Source organism: Malania oleifera, chromosome 11, assembly GCF_029873635.1.
Source record: "Malania oleifera isolate guangnan ecotype guangnan chromosome 11, ASM2987363v1, whole genome shotgun sequence".
Taxonomy (NCBI): domain Eukaryota; kingdom Viridiplantae; phylum Streptophyta; class Magnoliopsida; order Santalales; family Ximeniaceae; genus Malania; species Malania oleifera.
The window spans coordinates 41,423,542-41,440,794 of record NC_080427.1 but is presented as its reverse complement, the minus strand read 5'-3'; the positions used below and the strand labels follow the sequence as shown (position 1 = coordinate 41,440,794).

At 31.8% G+C, this 17,253-nt stretch overlaps 1 protein-coding gene across 1 annotated transcript in view; it reads left to right on the top strand.

Moving 5' to 3' along the window:
- Positions 1-17,253, top strand: part of LOC131168280 (metal tolerance protein 4-like) — a 33,261-nt gene that overhangs the window by 10,347 nt on the left and 5,661 nt on the right. The gene's annotated exons all lie outside the window — the stretch shown is intronic.

Here is a 17,253-nt window from a genome sequence, read left to right as displayed (position 1 = left end):
TCTCAAGGAACAACTTGTGATTGTTGCGCATAGTGAAAATACCTTTGATGGAAGTGACATTAATAGACTATTATCCAACAAGTTTGAACTGGACAAGGTCAGTAATATGTTTTCTGTTGATGTTGATAAAAAGAGGTTTTTTCTTACTTCAAGCTTTTGGGGTATTTTGGTGTGATCTTACAACAATAAACCCTCAAATTATGTATGCTACTTATTTAGCACATAGAGACATCGACAAGGTTAACAACGAATTGCTCATTGTCATTTAAATTTTATCTTTTCAGTTCTGTATTTGAGCTTGTTCCCAGCTATGAATATTAAAAACAAAAGTTAAGATTTTTTCTTTTAAAAAAAAAAAAATCATAAGCCAATATTTTCTAGTTGTAGTTGTTTAAAATATGTTTTTTTCAGTATTTTCAATGCATTCACTGGAGGCAACTTTGAAGACGGTACCAAATGATTGAAATGGGAAAATGTCATTCTGGGAATTATTTTCCCAAAAAAAGGTATTATTTAATATATATTTAAAAAAAAAAAGATAAACCGAGAAAAAACTCGCTGCTGTTAAGTTAAGAGTTTCGATATCTTCCAAAATAGCCCCCACTTTGTTTTTAATTATGTTCATGCCCTTGTCGTTGGCTGAGTTCAGCTTAGTTTAGTACTAACGAAGAGTTTAGGCAAAGTTGGTGAATTTACAACTAAATTTTAAATTTCAAGTCGTAATCAGAATGGAAAGCATAATAGAAAAATATAAAAAATTAAATCTTTTTTGTGTCTTGTATTATTATTAAATATATTATTATACTTCTAATTAATCATATCAACAATTAATATTGTATTAAATCTTTTTTTATCTAATTTAAGATAATGTTTGTTATATACAGATATAAATTTTGAAATGAATCTAAATTTTGATTGAGGTTGATCATACTATGTGCGTCATGTGTACTCAAGGCACCTCAATTGAGGTTGGCCGTACCATGTCCATTATACATGCTTATGGTAAGTCAGTTGAGATTGACCCACCCCGTGCATTGCGTGTGATTAGGCACCTCAATCAAGGTTGATACACTTTGTGTGTTGCGCATGCTTGAACACCTCAATTAAGTATTTTATACCTTGGATGGTGGACGTACATGCTTGGAGCACCTTGATTGAGGTCACTGCACCATACGTGTTACACATACTCGAGGACTTCGGTTGAGGTCAACACATATGTGCATTGCACGTACTTGAGTGCCTCGATTGAAGTCGGAATGCCTTGGTTGAGGTCAATGTACAATGTGTATTACACTACTCAAGCACATGCGTTGCATGTGCTTGAGCACCTCGATTGAGGTTGGCGCACCACGTGCAAAATATTTCGATTGAGGTCGGTACACTTCGATTGAGGTTGATGCATCACATGCGTGCAATTAGCACCTCGACTTCATTTTAAATTAAGAATAATAATAAAAATAATCAATAATTATACTATGATTATATCATAATATTTACTAGTAAAACATCTATGAGGAAGAGTGAGTTAGTTATTATTTTTGTTATTAAAAGGGATGTGGGTAGACTTAAAAATAACTTATAATGAGATAACGATGAAAGATTTAATAATTTTAAATTTAATAGAAAAAAAAAATTCAATCCGATAAATTGATGAAAAATGATTTATTTAGTTGACCTTATCTAGTTAGATTTAAGCTTTCTATTGTTATTATATTATGAAATTAATGTTATAATTTAATAGTATTTCTTAATTAAATTAAGTTTTATGTAAGTTAAAAAATATTTTTTAAAAAAAGACAACATTTACAAAATGTAATTTATTCTATGTGAAAATTTAAATTAATAAATGATACCTCCCTTCAATTATTTAATTAATCATTATTATAATAAATAAATAAATAAAGGAGAACAAAAAAAATTCACATATGCACATCAAATCTCGCTACACCAAGTAGCGAGATTTAAATAGCAGTTTAATCTGGTCTAGACGCGTGGTAAGGCAAATCTCGCTAGACCAAATAGTAAGATTTATTTATTTTTATCTTGAGCATGACACGTGACAAATCTTGCTATTTGATTTAGCGAGATTTAAATGCTGAACCAAGTAATGAGATTACGTCATAGTCATTCTGATTTCAAGAAAGTAATATATATATATATATATATATATATAAAATTTAATTTTTAAAAATTTTTAATTTTTTTTAAATAATTACAAAAAGTATCGTCTTATTTTCAATATCTAATGTGTGTGTAAAAAAATGAAACATAATAAAAAAATATTTTTCAACTTTTTAAACAAATATTGAAAAATTTAAATATTTTTAAAAACTTCGCATCTATTTTTGATCTGCAAAAAATATAGAAAGAAGAAGACAGAGAGAAGTAAAAAAGAAAAAAAAAAAAAAAAAAAAGGGCAGAAAAAGAAGAATACAGAGGAGAGTGAGCGGGGAGAGAGGGAGAACGAGGAAAGAAGGACGAAATTTTCTTTTTGTAGGGGCAAGACCGCTCTTTTGTCTCTCCCATACAAACAATAATAATAATAATAATAATAATAATAATAATAATAATAATAATAATAATGTATGTGGGGACAATTAAATATTCATTGATCTATATAAAATTATATATGTATATATATACATGTGTGTATTGTCATATGTGTTTATAATATATTTGCTGTGACATATGACATGACAACATATATATATATATATATATATATATATATATATATATATAATGAGGCGAACAAAAAAAAAAAAAAATTGAATTATTTTGACTCAAAATAAAAAAAATAGAAAAAAAATGAGGAAAAGTCTTTTAAAAAACTAGGAAATTTATAGAAAAAAATATTGAAAAATTTCAGAAAATTCCTAGTTATTTTTTTTTTTTTGAAAAATTTGGGAATCCTTTTAAAAACTCTTTTGCTCAGATTTGATGAATTTGTATGATTATTATTATTATTATATATAAATTCTATTTTAGTGTGGGTGTATCCTATGATTTAAAAAAAAAGCAACGGAGTGTTTTTAGACTTTGCCTATATTGGTTCTGTGGGGAGTTTTTGCAACAAAAATCTCTTCTTTTGAAGATCTTATTAAAAATTCTTAAGTTACACTCAGATTTTTCAATTTCCTATTAATTCTATACATTTATTCATTTATTTATTTTGCTTAATTTTTAAAAGGAGTAAATTAAAGCTTGTTATATTCAATTTGGGAATAATTTTTAATTAATTAGGTATCGTTTCTAGAACGGTTGTTATATACATTTTCCCTCGTATACACAGACCGAGACTACTTGTTCCTTGGCTTAATTTTAGTCTAGGGATCAATTAAATGAGTAGTAATTAGGTGTTTTAAACAAGGAAAAATAGGTTAGTGGCGATTCTAAATTTCAAAATTTTAAAAAATCATACATTTTATTCCCTCGCCCCTAAGGCTCCGCTTGCGACAATGGTGATACATGAATAACAGGTGTACGTTCCCTAACTTCATCCTTTCAATCTTTGGTCACATGTAAAAGGCCTCAGATCCATTAATTGGATTCATTACTCTACATGACCCAAAGTATTGAAGAATGAAGAAACCTAAACTTGGTGCAGGCAGCTGCTCATAACCATACCTGCACAATTCTTGTTTTATTTCATTTTATTTTATTTTGTTTTATTCTTTCTCCATTCTGTTACAGGGATTTGTTAGTAATAACTGTTTTCATTTATTCCTGTAGTTAGCCTTTAACGATTTTTGATTCCATTCTATACTGTATATATTCTTAGCTAATCTAATACAGAAGATGTGTGAGAGTATTCCACTACCATTTGTTTTCCCTCTGTTCTGCATTTCCTTCTTCCCCTCTCTGTTTGATTCATTGCAGTTCAGCACCACTCACAATAGCAGAGTCAAATTCTTACATGGTATTAGAGCTACGATTTATGAATCCTTCAATACCAGCCAAACCACTCCTCCAAATCCACCACCAAACACCAATTCACCGGCAACTGTTTCTCACGACCCAACGTAACCCACCAGTCCTTATTTTATTGGCAACAACGATGGTTCAGGTGCCATGCTCGTTACACACACTTTGGACTGCAGCAACTACCATTCTTGGGCTAGATCCATGAAGAGGGCTTTGCGGATCAAGAACAAACTCGGATTCATTGATGGTACCATCTGTGAACCTTCTGATCCCAATGACCCTCTGATGGAACATTGGCTGAGGTGCAATGATATCGTGATAACGTGGATGCAAAATACAATGACGGTTGATATCAAATCCAGCACTATATATGCAGAAACTGTGCATCAACTTTGGTTGGAGCTAGAGCAACGCTTTGCTCAGCAAAATGCTCCCAAAATTTTTGAGGTGAAGCAAGGCATCACAAACCTCAAGCAAGATCAAGACTCAGTAAGCATTTACTTCTCTAAACTCAAACCTTGCTTGATAAATTACTCAACTATGAATCAATTCCTAACTGTACCTGTAGAGGGTTAAGGATTGTAGTTCAAAATCAGTAAAGGGACTGTGTAATGAAGTTCTTGATGGGGCTCAATGATACATACAAAGCTATTAAAGCATAGATACTGCTGATCAAACCCTTTCCCAGCTTAAATGAGGTTTACTCCATTATCCAGCAAGAAGAAAAGCGAAGGGAAATCTCTATAAACAACCTTGGGAGTGACTTTATGGCTTTGGTGAGCAAAGGGAATTTTGGCAAACAATCTGCTGGGATGCAAAGGAAGGATAGGTATTATTGTACCTTCTGCAAAATACCAGGACAATCTCTGGAGAGATGCTTCAAAGCAAATCCGAACAAACTCACATGTACTCATTTCCAAATGCCAGGTCACACAGCAGATAAATGCTACAGATTACATGGATACCCAGCAGGGTACAAAGGACAAGAGAAAAACAGATTTGTCATATATCTTTCAAATGTGAATGCAGCTGTTGGTTCTGAGTAGGGGGTCTTGAAAGACAAATATCAAATGTCATTGACACCAGAGCAGTATACTCAACTTCTGGCTCTTCTCAAACCTATCTCAGGCAACCAAGCTTTCATTCCCTCGGCAAATCATGCCATAGTCACACCTTCATCCTCAGATACAAATAACCACAAAATTTCTGGTATGTCTCTATGTTCTTCAGTTTTTACTTCCAAATCCAGCAATGTCTCAGAAATCCCTTGGATTATAGACATTGGAGCAACAGACCATATGATCTGCTCCAAATCCTTATTTCATTCCATCCAGAGTAGCATTTCTTCCTCTGTAGCCTTACCAAATGGTGAGATTGTTCCTGTTACTCATATAGGAACAACCAAGGTCACCAAGAATCTTACATTGCACGATGCTCTTTGTGTACCCAGTTTTTCCTTTAATCTGATCTCAGCAAAGAAAATGTCTTAAGAACTAAACTGTTGTCTTGTTTTCTTTTTTGATTGTTGTTATATTTAGGACCTTTTGACTTGGACAATGACTGGGATGGGTAAAGTGAAGCAAGGACTCTATCATTTGCTGCAAGAGGAAGTCTCTCCTTCAACCTTATCTGATGCTCTATCCAAACATGACCTCAAAACTGGCTTTTCAGCTTCTGTCAGCAACAACAGTGATTCCTTTGACCTCTGGCACTATAGATTAGGCTATTCCTCTTACTTTGAAACAGATACCAAAATCAACATGCCAAAATCTTCTGATGATAACCCATGTCTCATTTGTCATTTGGCTAAACAACACAAGCTACTATTTCCAACTAGTCAACATCAATATAAGAAATGCTTTGAGCTGATACATTGTGACATATGGGGTCCATGTAATGAGATTAGTCATGATGGCTGCAGTTATTTTTTGACTATTGTGGATGATTTCAGTAGGTGTACCTGGGCTTATATGTTGAAGTTGAAATCATAAGCAAGCACCAATTTACAAAATTTTTGTGTGATGATGGAAATCCAATTTGAAACAAAAGTAAAATCATTCGAAGTGATAATGGAGGTGAGTTTGACATGAAAGAGTTTTATCTAAAACATGGAATTTTGCACCAAAGGACATGTGTGGAGACACCTCAACAAAAAGCCACTGTTGAAAGAAAACATCAACATATTTTAAATGTTGCAAGAGCCCTAAAGTTTCAAAGTGGCATTTCATTGAGATATTGGAACCACTGCATTCTTTCGGTTGTGTACCTCATTAACAGAACTCCATCTCCATTACTAAATCATAAAATTCCTTTTGAGGTTTTGTTCAAAAAGAAACCCAGCTATGACCATCTAAAGGTTTTTGGGTGTTTGGCTTTTGCTACCACTTTAGTTAATGGAAGACAAAAATTTGATCCAAGGGCCAGAAAATTTGTTTTTATTGGTTATCTTTTCAATGTCAAAGAATATAGACTTCTGGATTTAGACACTAAGAAGATCTTCATCTCTCGAAATGTTGTGTTTCATGAAAAAAATTTTCCATTCAAAATGAATAAAATCAGTGATCCTAATACTGGTTTCAGCAACACCGATTCACCACCAAGTCCAAATGAGTTAAGCTTTACTCAAAACCCTGTCATTTCCATTCCTGCTTTGCCTATTCATAGCCACTCCATAGACACTGCCAGCCCCCATGTCAATCCAGAAGTTGAACAAATGCCTGCTGCATTATCTGATTCACAAAGCAATGAACAGATCAGTTCCCAAAACAACTCCAGACTAGAAACAGAAGCTGGTGACAACACCCATACACACTTACCCAAAAAATCAACCAGAATAAGGAGAGCTCCCACTCATTTGCAGGATTTCATATGTCAGTAGTCATCCTTCATTTCCCTATCTCAGAACTTGGACAAGCAGAAGGATCAGATCTTATCAGGTAAGCCTTCTCCTCTAAGTGTCACCATATCTTATGATAGATTGTTTACACCTCACAAGACTTTCGTGACCTCCATAACTTCACACACTGAACCTACAACTTACCTAGAGGCAAGTACATCATCCAACTAGGTCGAAACCATGAAGGCTGAAATTGCTGCCCTTGAATGTAATACCCAACCTCGAGGGGTATGGGATATTAACTTTTTACTATTGATTTACAGCGGAAGCAAATAAACTCAATTATTATTAAACCAGAGCACTAATTATCCATATTACAATCATTTATTTTAAAAGAAGAAAAATTACATAAGTATAAATATTTGGCATCATACTAATATTTCTAAATAATCTTTATTTTTCTACCCCCACCTGCATGCTTGCTAAGCCTGATTTCCAACATGCTTTTCAGAGTTATCTGAAATAAAAATATGATTGGAGTGAGACGACGCTCAGTATGTAAATAAGATTATTATTAGTGTGTGGCCAAAATGAGTTTTTTAAAAATTTCGTAAAATAATATTTAATATTATAACTTCAAAACTGTCTCTAGAATAAATATAAATTAAAATTTTCTGCATAAAACTTTTACCATCAACTATAACAGTAAAATTTTATAATCATATACTATAACTGTTCAAATAAACTTTTAACTTTAAAACTGTATAAATATTTAATGATAAATATACATATACTTTTCCTTATACGTTTTCTTTAGATCGTCATTTAAGCACTAGAATGATCCTTTTCATGTAAACTTACACTTTTCCTTCAAATGATCAGTAACTTTGTACACGTAATTAACTATGTATAAACATATATTATAAAAACCATCCTTAGGCCTATTTGCTGTAAGTCATGTTTACCCCCATGATTGGGTTGTGCGGTCTGAAGGTTGGACTTAGTTGGTTGGCCGACCAAACTAAATCAACGTACGTAAACTTTAAGTGAGATTTTCCTTATTAAGTTCTAGTCCAGAACCAAGTGTACACTTAGGAGAAATCCACTAACATAAATAACCACTTTGTAAACAGTGTGGGTGCACTCTGATCCGTTTAAACTTTAAACTGCGGTACCGAGCATCTGTAACTTTGAACTTTTGTTGCCATAAGGGGCTTTAAAATCATCTTATTATAATTTATGCAATTTAAAATAATATCGTGAAAATCTCATATTTTCTCATATTTTCATAAAAAAAAATGCAACGTAGAAATAAACTCATGTCACACAATTTTAGTATTAAAAATATATATAATTTTATTTTTGAATAGAAAGAAATGCTGAAAATTTACCCGAGGGGATTAAAACATTTCTTAACCCAAAAATAGATGCAAGTATTTTAAAAATAGAACTGGTATAATTAAATACGCGTAAAAATAAACTCATGGAAATTTTGTGGAACTAATTAACATAATTAAAATTTACTTATAAAATAAACTCGGGTATGAATTTTAAATAAAAAAAAACTAACATAATCAAAACTTACTTACCTTCTTCTTTTACATTGTGCTACGAATACAATAACTATCTCTAAGAAATAAGATCGGAAAGAGTGGGTGAGTGAGAACTTACTCAAAAATTCTTTCCACCACAAATTCTTTCACTCACTAATCTTTCTTTTCCTTGGAAAAATTGTTGTGAAAAATCAAGGTTGAGAACTTCCTATTTATAGGAAATTTTGGGGAAGAAATGAAATTTATAAAAGTGTGGGGAGATTAGTGAAATTATAATTTTTAAAAATTAAAGAATGGGCAAGAGATGGGCAAGGTATGGGTTGAGTATGGGATGGGGATGGAGGCCATGTGGGAGTGCTTGCCACCATTCCCATTAAATAAATTTTTAATTAATTACTTACGTAATTAATTAATCAATTAGTTAATTACTTATTTTATTATTTTTCTTAATCATTATTATCATTATTATTATTATCATTGTTATTACTTTTAAACGATTTTTAGTATTTATTTATTTTATTATTTATTTTTGAATAAAAATTAAATTTGAATTTTAAAAACTCATGTGGGCCCCACACAAATTCGAGGCCCAAATGGATTCTACGTAACTCGAATAACTCTCATACGATTTTATGCATCCTACATAACTTTGAGACTCGTGTAAACTTCCATATGGCTTCGGGATTTATGTGGGCCCCGCATAGGATACCTATATTATTATTATTTTATCATATATTTTTACAAATTATATCAGTCAAAACATTATTTTATGTATTTATTTACTTATATAAACAGTGTCTTATGGTTCCGGGATTCATGTGGACCCCACATAGTCTTGTGAGCCCTACATATGATACCTATATTATTATCATCTTATTATGTATTTTTACAAATTATGTCTGTCAAAATACTATTTTATGTATATATACTTATTTGCGTGTACAAACAGTGTTTATCCTGTTTATCCTATGAAATTCCATTTTGACCAGGCTGACCTCCAGGGAGCGACTGAGCCGCAACGGTCTCTGAGCACTCGCTTAGACAAAGTCTTTCTTAAGCATCAAACATGGAATCAAGGATCCTACAGAAAAAAAACACTTTTGTATTGATATTAACTTAATGACAATTTTTATTATTTTATTATTATTGTACTTTAATCGTATATATATTTTTGGGTCATCACATTGAACTCAATGACACTTGGATTATTATGGATTTAACTCCTAACAAGGAACTAATAGGCTGTAAATGGGTTTACAAAATCAAATTTCTTGCTGATGGTGGCATAGAAAGATAAAAGGCCAGATTTGTTGCTAAAGGGTACACATAGCAGGAGGGGTTGGATTATCTTGAAACCTTCTCCCCAGTGGCAAAAATAGTTAGTGTGAGAACCCTGTTAGCAATTGCAACAGTAAAAGGGTGGTTCTTACAGCAATTTGATGTCAATAATGCCTTCTTACATTGGGACTTAGAGGAGGAGGAGGAGGTGTACATGGAATTTCCCCCGGGGTATCCCAATGAAAGTGGAAGAAAAGTATGCAAGTTAAACAAAAGTTTGTATGGCCTCAAACAGGCCTCACGTCAGTGGTACTCAAAACTTTTAAATTTCATCACTCACCAAGGATATATTCAATCCAAGGCAGATTACAGCTTGCACAAAGGCGGCTGAGGGCTCTTTCACAGCCATTCTTGTATATGTAGATGATATAATAATTGCTGGAAACAACATGGATGAAATTGATCAATTGAAGAGGTCACTTGATGATTGATTCAAAATTAAAGACCTTGGCAAGCTGAAGTATTTTCTGGGTATTGAAGTGGCAAGGACAACAAGGGGGATTCACTTATGTCAACGTAAATATGCTTTGGACATTTTAAGAGACTTAGGTACCATTGGCTCCACTCCGGCAAGGATTCCCTTGGATCAAAATGTGAGACTGTCCAAAGAAGAAGGGGAATTACTTCCTGAGCTTGCTCTTTATAGAAGATTGATCATTAGATTATTGTATCTGACCATAACCATGCCTGAATTAGCTTACTCAGTTCAAATGTTAAGCCAATTCATGAAGGATGCCACACCTGCAGGCAGCCCACAAGGTACTGCGGTTCATCAAAGGGTCACCAAGACGGGGTTTGTTCTATCCAGTGGACTCAGAAATCCATCTTAGAGGTTTTAGTGATTCAGATTGGGGGGCTTGTCCAAACACTAGAAGATCTGTGACAGGCTACTGCGTGTTCCTTGGGAGATCCTTGGTGTCTTGGAAATCGAAGAAATAAAGTGTGGTCTCTAGGTCTTCTGCAGAGGTAGAGTATCGCGCGATGGCAAATGTGAGCTGTGAATTAACTTGGCTAAGGTATCTACTTAGTGATCTGCAAATTACTCATTCACGATCTGCTTCCTTGTTCTATAATAACAAGTCAGCTATACACATTGCCACAAATCTCATATTTCATGAGAGGACAAAGCATATAGAAATAGATTGTCATTTGATTAGAGACAAGATTCAAGAAAGCTGCATCTCAGCAAAACATGTGGAAAGCAAGTTACAAGTGGCAGATATTCTCACAAAGAGCTTAGGTTCCCAGGCCTTTTATTCATGCTTATCCAAGATGGGAGTAGAAGACATCTACTCTCTACCTTGTGGGGGGCTATTGAAGAATGAAGATGTAACATCCCGACCCTGAAGGACCTGGGATATTAACTTTTTACTAGTGATTTACAGCGGAAGCAAATAAACTCAATTTTTATTATACCAGAGTACTAATTATCCATATTACAATCATTTATTTCAAAAGAAAAAAAATTACATAAGCATAAATATCTGACATCATACTAATATTTCTAAAAATCTTTATTTTTCTATCCCCACTCGCATGCTTGCTAAGCCTGATTTCCAACATGCTCTTCAGAGTTATCTGAAATAAAAATATGATTGGAGTGAGACGACGCTTAGTAAGTAAATAAGATTATTATTAGTGTGTGGCTAAAATGAGCTTTTTTTTAAAAAAAATTTTCGTAAAATAATATTTAATATTATAATTTCAAAATTGTCTTTAGAATAAATATAAATTTAAAAATTTCTACATAAAATTTTTACCATCAGCTATAGCAATAAAATTTTATAATCATATACTATAACTGTTAAATTAAACTTTTAACTTTAAAACTGTATAAATATTTAATGATAAATATACATATTCTTTTCCTTATACGTTTTCTTTATATCGTCATTTAAGCACTAGAATGATCTTTTTCATGTAAACTTATACTTTTCCTTCAAATCATCAACGACTTTGTATACGTAATTAACTATGTATAAACATATATTGTAAAAACCACTCTTAAGCCTATTTGCCGTAAGTCATGTTTACCCCCATGACTGGGTTGTGCGGTCCGAAAACTGGACTTAGCTGGTTGGCCGACCAAACTAAATCAACGTACGTAAACTTTAAGTGAGATTTTCCTTATTAAGTCCTGGTCCGGAATCAGGTGTGTACTTAGGAGAAATCCACTAACATAAATAACCACTCTGTAAACAGTGTGGGTGTACTCTGATCCGTATAAACTTTAAGCTGCGGTACCGATCATCTGTAACTTTGAACTTTCGTTGTCATAAGAGGTTTTAAAATCATCTTATTATAATTTATGCAATTTAAAATAATATCGTAAAAATCTCATCTTTACTCATATTTTCATAAAAAAATGTAACATAAAAATAAACTCATGTCACACAATTTTTGTGTCAAAAATATATATAATTTTATTTTTGAATAGAAAGAAATGTTGAAAATTTACCCGAGGGGATTAGAACATTTCTTAACCCAAAAATATATGCAAGTATATTAAAAATAGAACTGGTATAATTAAATACGCGTAAAAATAAACTCATGGAAATTTTGTGGAAGTAATTAACATAATTGAAATTTACTTATAAAATAAACTCGGGTATAAATTTAAAATAAATAAAAAAACTAACATAATCAAAATTTACTTACCTTTTTTCTTACGAATATTGTAACTATCTTTAAGAAATGTGATCGGAAAGAGTGGGTGATTGAGAATTTATTCAAAAATTCTTTCCCCACCACAAATTCTTTCACTCACTAATCCTTCTCTTCCTTAGAAAATTGTTGTGAAAAATGGAGATTGAGAGCTCCCTATTTATAGGAAAATTTTGGGGAAGGAATGAAATTTATAAAAGTGTGTGGAGATGGGTGAAATTAAAATTTTTAAAAATTAAAGAATGGGCAAGGTATGGGTTGAACATGGGATGGGGATGGAAACCATGTGGGAGTGCTTGCCACCATTTTCATTAAATAAAATTTTAATTAATCACTTACCTAATTAATTAGTTAATTAATTATTTTATTATTTTTCTTAATCATTATTTTCATTATTATTATTATCATTGTTATTAATTTTAAACCATTTTTAGTATTTATTTATTTTATTATTTATTTTTGAATAAGAATTAAATTTGAATTTTGAAAACTCATGTGGGCCCCACACCACTTCGAGATCCAAATGGATCCTACGTAACTCCAATAATTCTCATACGATTTTATGAGCCCTATACAGTTTCGAGACTCGTGTAAACCTCCACACGGCTTCGAGACTCATGTGGGCCCCACACAATCTTGTGGGCTCCGCATATGATATTTATATTATTATTATTATTTTATCATATATTTCTACAAATTATGTTAGTTAAAACATTATTTTATGTATATATACTTATTTACGTGTACAAACAGTGTCTATCCTGTTTATCCTATGAAATTCCATTTTGACCAGGTCAACCTCTAGGGAGCGACTGACTCGCAATGGTCTTTGGGCACTCGCTAAGACAAGGCCTTTCTTAGACATCAAACATGGAATCAATGATCCTACAGAAAAACACTTCTGTATTGATATTAACTTAATGACCATTTTTATTATTTTACTATTATTGTGCTTTAATCATATATATATTTTTGGGTCATCACTGAAGAAACCTGAACCTGCTGTAGGCAGCTGCTCATAACCGTACCTGCATAATTCTTGTTTTATTTCATTTTATTTTATTTTGTTTTATTCTTTCTCCATTCTATCACAGGGATTTATTAGCAATAACTGTTTTCATTTATTCCTGTAGTTAGCCTCTAACGATTTTTGATTCCATTCTATACTGTATATATTCTTAGCTAATCTAATACAGAAGGTGTGTGAGAGTATTCCACTGCCATTTGTTTTCCCTCTGTTCTGCATTTCCTTCTTCCCCTCTCTGTTTAATTCATTGCAGTTCAGCACCACTCACAACAGCAGAGTCAAATTCTTACACAAAGCACTATTCCATTGTTCTATTGTGATGAAAGTTATAAATACAAGTCTAGAGAACCAAGAAGAAAAGAAATATATATATATATATATATATTTTAAGTTACTATTGAAATATTCTTTAAAAAAAAAGTATTCTTCTAATTTTTCATATAGGGTAGATATTTGTTAAATCGAACATTCTAATCACTAACAATGAGCATGTGCTATTAATTTTCTTTTTAATTTTTTTTTTGAAAATAATTGTATTATTATTTTGATTATAGTATCTTTAGCAGTATGTAGAGACATCAATTACTAATTACAATTTTAATTTTTGATATTCAACTCTGAAAGTTCAAGCAAAGATACAAAAACAAAGGTCTCGCAATTTTTATTTAAAAGTATGGATCCAATTATCATAATGTATATCAAATTAACGTACAAAATGCTCAAACTCTACTGTGACTTGAAATTAAAATTAATTAAGCTCGTGATTAGTGTTTAGTATGGTAGAGTCCAATCCAAATAGTTTGCAAGCTTATTAGAGAGATATACAAGGTGGTACAAGAAAATAATATATATATATATATATATATTAAAAGAAATTAATTTTTTTTAAAATAATTATAAAAAGTATCACCTTATTTTAAATTTCCAACGTTTTGTAAGAAAAATGCGTCATAATAAAAAAATATTTTTCAACTTTAAAATGACTTGCCTTGGGTTGAATTTAAAATGTCACTCCGCGCTGACTTGGTTAAATTTAAAATGACGCTGCCGCACTTAGTGCCGCATCCAGCTCTCCTCGAGCCAACAAATAGAGGTTTTCTTATAGCAGAAGGGGGGGAAGAGAGATATAGCAGATAGAGTGTGTGTGAGGATATACAGTGAGAATTATAGTGTGAGAATTGCAGAAAATACAAGCAGCATTTCAACATTTCAAGAGGAAAATTTAGACGCACGGAGTGCAGACAAGCAGAAGGGTTTAGTGAATCATTCGTACTAAGCAAATACACAGAAGCAGGTAAGTTTTAGTTTTTATGAAATGAGGATGCAGGGAGAGTTTGAATCGGTGAGAAAATGAGAAAATAAATAAAAGAGAAACAGAGAAAAATAAAGAAGAAAAGAGAAGAAACGGAGAGGGAGGAAGAAAGAAAAGAGAAAAATGTTACCCAAATTCTTCGATTCCGATCTGGATGCATGGATCTTCGCATCTGATTTTTGATCTGCAAAAAAAATAGAAAGAAGAAGAAGAAGAATACAGAGGAGAGAGTACGTGGTGAGAGAAAGGGAGAATGAGGAGGAAAGAGGGAAGAATTTTTTTTTTTTTTTGGAGCCGGTCACGGATATGTATATAACAACACACACATACACACTGACATATATATATATATATATATATGACAAGGCCTACTAACAGTTACATATATATATATATATATATATATATGTCACACCAAATATATTATAAACATAACAACACACTGATACACAGTATTTAGGGTTTGTCATATATATATATATATATATATATATATGTGTTGTTATGTTTATAATATATTTGGTGTGACATATAATATATATAGCAATATGTGTAGGCATTCTATGTGTGTGTGTGTGTATCAGTGTGTGTTGTTATGTTTAAAATATATTTTGGTGTGATATATATATAATTAGAAAAACAAACAAAAAAATGCTTGAGTTATTTTGATTCAAAATAAAAAAAAATGTAAAAACAAAAATAAAAAAAAAAAAAAAAAAAAAAAAAGGAAAAGTCTTAAAAAAATATTGAAAAAACTTTAAAAATTTCTTAATTTTTTTTTTTTTTTGCAAAAATTTGGGAATCCTTTTAAAAAATCTTTTGCTCAAATTTGATGAATTTGTTTGATTATTATTATTATTATTATTATATTTTGGTGTGGGTGTGTCCCTATGATTTTAAAAAGGGTAAGGGGGTATTTTTAAATCTCACCTTTAAGGACTCCAGAGGGAGTTTTTCTAACAAGATCCACTCTTTTAGAGATCTTATTAGACATTCTCAAGTCACACCCGAATTTTTCAGTTTTCTGTTAATTCTGTATATTTATCCATTTATTTGTTTTGTTTATTTTTTAAAAGGAGTAAATTAAAGATTATTAAATTCAATTTAGGGATTTATTAATTAATTAAGTACCGAACTTCTGAACCCAATCCTGGCATATGCAGATCAAGATTACTGGTTTCTCTACCTAGGTTTAATCTAGAGACTAATTAAATGAGTAGTAATTAAGTGTTCTAACCGAAACAAGGAAAAATAAGTTAGTGGCGACTCTAAATTTTAAAATTTTTAAAAATCACACATTTTATTCCCTTCCCCCCCCCCCCCAAGGCTCCGCTCTCACGACATCGCGACAATGGTGATACATGAATAACAGGTGTTAGTCCCCTAAGTTTATCCTTTCAATATTTTTTAATATTAGAAGAATGAGTAACTTTAAAGGTCATATGTGAAAGGCCTCGGGTCCATTAATTTTAAAAAAAATAAAAAAAATATTTTTTTAATTTTTCACATATTATAGATATTTGTTAAATTGAACGTTCTAATCACTAACAATTAGCGTATTAGAAGGTCTTGGGCCTTCTCAATCCCAAAAGCTAACTTATAGGATGAGAATTTCCTTCATACTTAATAATTGACCATCAAGCCCCTTCTACAACTGATGTGGGACAAACCCAAACAGAGCATGTGCTATCAACTTTCTTTGAAATTTTTTTTTTTGAAAACATATGTATTATTATTTTCATTATAGTATCTTTAGCAATATGCAGAGACATCAATTACCTAATTACAATTTTAATTTTTGATAATCAACTCTGAAAGTTCAAGCAAAGATACAAAAACAAAGGCGAGCAATAATTATCGTAATTTTTTTTTTAAGTGTGGATCCAATTATCATAATTTATATTGTTTCTTTTTTCACCACCTTTAAATTATATGTATTACTATCATTTCATTTTCAAGCGCAAAAACTTCATTGGAGATGAAATTAGGGGTCTATTTATATCAAATTAACATATAAAGTGCTCAAACCGTACTGTAACTTGAAATTTTAAATTCAAAACTGAACTTAAGCTTAATTGGCTTCGGAAATTTTGAGTTTAAGCTTAACTCGAAAATAAATTTTTGAAACTCAAATTTGATTTGATTAAACTGACTTAGTTATTTTAAATTTCTAATTAAAATAATGTAATTATTTTCATAAAAACCTAATATTTACTAATTAGAGCCATGCACATTGAGCGCAGCGCCACAAAACAGGTTACAACTGTTGCTTCCCGCCACGGCCATGTCCGGAAACTGCCAACCAAACATGCACTGTCTCAATCACCACCACAATCTAAAAGCAAAGACACCCAAAAAAGAAAAAACATAAAAATCTCACCCCCCAATTCCCTAGCAAATGAAATAAATAACTCGAAAAGGACAAACCGAGTATGGATGATGTAGGCTAGCGTTCCGTGCAGTACTAGAGCTTTGTTCTTCTTCTTTTTCGAACGGGGCCGTGCTGTTTTCCTTTTCCCTTTCTCAAATTTTGATTGTTTTTGAAAATTTTAGAGCGATATGTGATTAATTAGATCGGTGGTGGGTTTAATTTGCACAG